This window comes from Elephantulus edwardii, unplaced genomic scaffold (assembly GCF_000299155.1).
Source record: "Elephantulus edwardii isolate Elephantulus edwardi_28Jun2011 unplaced genomic scaffold, EleEdw1.0 scaffold00168, whole genome shotgun sequence".
Lineage (NCBI taxonomy): Eukaryota > Metazoa > Chordata > Mammalia > Macroscelidea > Macroscelididae > Elephantulus > Elephantulus edwardii.
This window is the reverse complement of record NW_006399918.1, coordinates 7,368,320-7,372,139: the sequence shown is the minus strand read 5'-3', so window position 1 is coordinate 7,372,139 and position 3,820 is coordinate 7,368,320.

The window sequence follows — 3,820 nt, the reverse complement described above, 5'->3', positions numbered from 1 at the left end:
GCTCAATGAGTGAGTGCAAACTGTTTGTACCTCCCAGATGTACCTCCCAGGGAGCTATGTCCAATATGCTAATAATAATAATAATAATAATATATGAATGAGAGACAGGAACTAGAATTCCCTCTAAGTCTCTACTAGGTTGCTTAACAAGTGACTCACAGAAAGCATAACAGAATGATGTCACTTTGACCAAAGTTTCATCATGGGAAAGGCTGCAAAGGCAAAGAGATGCGCATAGGAAAGAAGTTACATCCCATTTCCTATGAAGCCAGCAAGCAAAAAATAAGTGCCAGTTCAAAGTTGTATCCTAATGAGATTCCTATCTGTCTGTTCCTTGTTCCAGCCTCTACTAGCAAAACAGTAAAGACACCATGAGGATGGGCATGAATCGTCCACGGACCCTATTTCAGCAAGATGACTGCTGAACCAAGGCATTCCAGCTGGGGTCCCCTCAGACGAGGACCACAATAGGCTCATAAAAGAACCTGAAACCCCGCTTTAAACAACTAGCCATACTGTGTGGCAAGGAATTACAAGAAAGAGTGCCATAGGGACCAAATGCATAGCTCATTCCCAACCATCACTCAAACTAGAGAAAAGTTATCAAACTAGAAAAGATGAGCTGTGAGCCACAGCAATCAAGTCCTGCCTGCAGCTGTGAATGCAGACAAGCTGGAGATGAGTCCCTGCAGCTCCTCTGCACACAAACGCGCGCACACACACAGGGAAATGCTCTGCTGCAGTACTGAGTGACAGCGAAGAGCCACAAAGGCTGAGCAGAGCCAGAGATCCTCCCCAGCAGCCTCAGCAGAACCCTTGCACTTCTAGTTGCTCTGAAGGCTCCTCCCTAGTTTTTGTTCTTCAGTTGAAGTGGAAATCTCTTAAAGACATCCCAAATCCTCTCATTTCCTGTAGTTTCTCTGAAGCATATAAGCAGGTGGGGGAGGTGAAGCTTACATAAGATTCAGGGTATACAGGGCTTTCCTGCGCCGGGCACTTTTCCCATGGGGCTAGGCTGAGAGCAATGAAGCCGTTTGAAGTCTCCCTAGAGCTTCAGCGCTCTAAGCAACACTTCCGCTTTTCATCATAGTTTTTATAAGAGGAAGAAAACAGGCTGGATCTTAGCCTCTAAGGAAGCAGAGACCCCTTGAGGATCTGCCTGAGAGACAGCTGGTCTCTGCATATACCCAGGTGCCTGCTACTGGATTTTATAAATACTCATCTCTGAAGCCAGGCTAAATTCTGTGTGAGGAGGAAGCTTCGACGCCTAAATTGCTAGCTAGAACCAGTTCACTCTGACAGCTTGAGAGGCTGGGCAACTCCTGTACCTGCTGATAGCTAATCCCCATCCTTTGGGCAGGGGCTTTTCTACTCTCACCATTCCATCAAGCACAAGGCGAGACCAGCCATGCTAAGTTGAGTCAAGAGAAGCCCTACGACTTGACTTTGCCCCAAAACACCAGACTATTTTCTCTGTCACCAAAATAGCTCTGTCACGCCACCAAATACCACCTGAAAAGCCAGCCCCTGTAGTGTGTTCTACAGAGAGGCCACACACTTTCCCAAAAAGCACAGGCTAAGTACACAATTTCATGCTGGCATAGCTTTCAGATCACAAATTCCCAGGGGATGGCTTGAATTACTACTTTCCAATTTAGAAGCACTGGGGCAGGGTGGGAATAGGAGAAAGAGTAGGGGAGTTGAATCTTAGATCTCAGTGAAAGGAGGGAAAAGAAAATCTTTGTTCTCAGTTTGGGGCTGAAAGAAGCAAGAGGAGAGGAGGTTGATAATTTTTATTTACTTATTTTTTAAAATACTTTTCTGACAGGCTGCCATCATGACAGTTACCACTAGCACAGAGACTGGGAATTACTTTGGTTCATCTGTAACTTCCAGACTAGCTGAATTTTCCAGGACAAATTTAGTGGACATGGCAACCATGACAGCAGAGCAATTGGTACTAATTGGTTCCCTGGGTGACAGATTTTAGTAAGAGTCAGAAGGGCAAGGTTTTAGATAAAAAATAAAGAGGGGCTCAGGCTCCCGGGTCCCATTACTTCATTATCCCGATATCCTTAGAAATTTTTATGCTAGTTTTCTATAATACTCTAAAATAGAACAAAGCGGTAAGTAGCCAATATATATTAAGTGCCTATTCTGTGCCAAGCACTATACTCTGATCATACCACCTTATTTAATCCCTAGAACAACCGGTATTTCTCCATTTTACACATTTGAAAATTGACACATAGAACAGTTTAGTGACTTGCCTAAGGTCATATAGTAAGCAGTAGAACAATTCTATGGCACATTGGCTGAGAAGTTGGTTTTAAAGCAATGATTGCAAAGTAATCTGCAAATCTATCTGCAGGAAAATAGTGCAGGACCTGGGTTCTAGGAAAGAGGATGCAGAGAGTAAGTTTGTGATGACACTTCCCAGACTAACTTTACCTAGGAAGGAAATCCTTGTTTCTGAGAATGCGGTTGTACCCAAAAATACAATCAGACAACAACAAAGTTCCTATTATGCCCCTGCTTTGATCTCCTACTCCCACTCCTCAACTATGAACAGTGTTCTTTGAAAAGAGTCGGATCAGTGATTGGAATGGGTTTGTATTTAATAAACACCGCAGAGATTGCCTGAAAACCTGGGATGTAATAAGCACTGCAGAGGTAAGTTTACTCTTGAAGGGACATCTCCCTGGGAGTTGGGCATGTCCCCACTGCAGGAGCTTTTGAATATATGAAGTGCCCCTCACCTCAGGGACAATTCCTAACCAAAGGAATGAGTAGGAGTGTGCTATCTACCTAAAGGAGGAAAAGTGGTCACCGCAGGGGGTGTGGGATGGAGTTCTTGTAGGATGCTACAAGAAGAATGGAAGAGCATTAGGAGAGACAAGGAAGACGTGAACATTGTTCTCAGAAGTGAGAAAGGAGTGAGGGAAGCCGTATCTCAGTGCAGTAAGATGCAGAGGGCAGTACCCCAAGAAACAACTTATCACCTGAAAACTCAGTCAATTTCAGTCACCCTTGGAGTGGCACCATACACAGTCAGAGGGTTCAGGGCACCCCTCTTCCAATAGGTCTCTAGTCTCCTGAGCTCAGAACTTTCCCAGATGGGCAGTGGGAGCCCGCGGGGTTCCCCCATGGTTCCAGGTGGCAGCACCCTCCCAAGCCTCCCTAGGACCCCAGCAGTGGCCTCTTCCCCGTAGCAACCTCCCGCCGGAGCTCCGGGGCCCAGCTGTGCCCCTCACCTCACTCATGGTGGCAGCTGGACGGGTGCGAGGAGCGCGGCGCGTGCAGGTAAAGTGAGGGGCTCTCGGGGTGCACGGGGTACGGCCACGAGCTTCTGGGCTCTGAAGCAGGGTCTCCAGCTGACGAGGCGAACTGGGGTGCTGTTCTGTTGCCTGCGCTCGGGCTCTGGGCTCTCAAGCTCCCGGGTACTAGCCTCCTCCTGATCAAGTCCTGTCAAAGCCGTTCCGCACGGTGCCGCCTGCTCCACCTTTTATAGTCAGTTCCCGGAACCTCCTCTAGTTTAACCAATAGGAGTTCATCTGACTGCAGATTGACAGCCTCTCTCATCCAATCGTGGCAGGCTCAGAGGTTTGCTGCATTTCCAAACTAGGGTAAGGCAGATAGAAAGCGGGAAGGAGGGGGCAGACTGTCAGGGCTTGAAATGACAGAAAATGAAATAGGGGGAGCAAAAGAGTAGAGAGCGGACCTACAACCAGGAGAAGATAACGTAGATGAATGGGATCTTCTAAGACTCAAATCCCTATGCACATCCAAAAACTTCTCCAACAGGGTAAAAAGGGAGGCC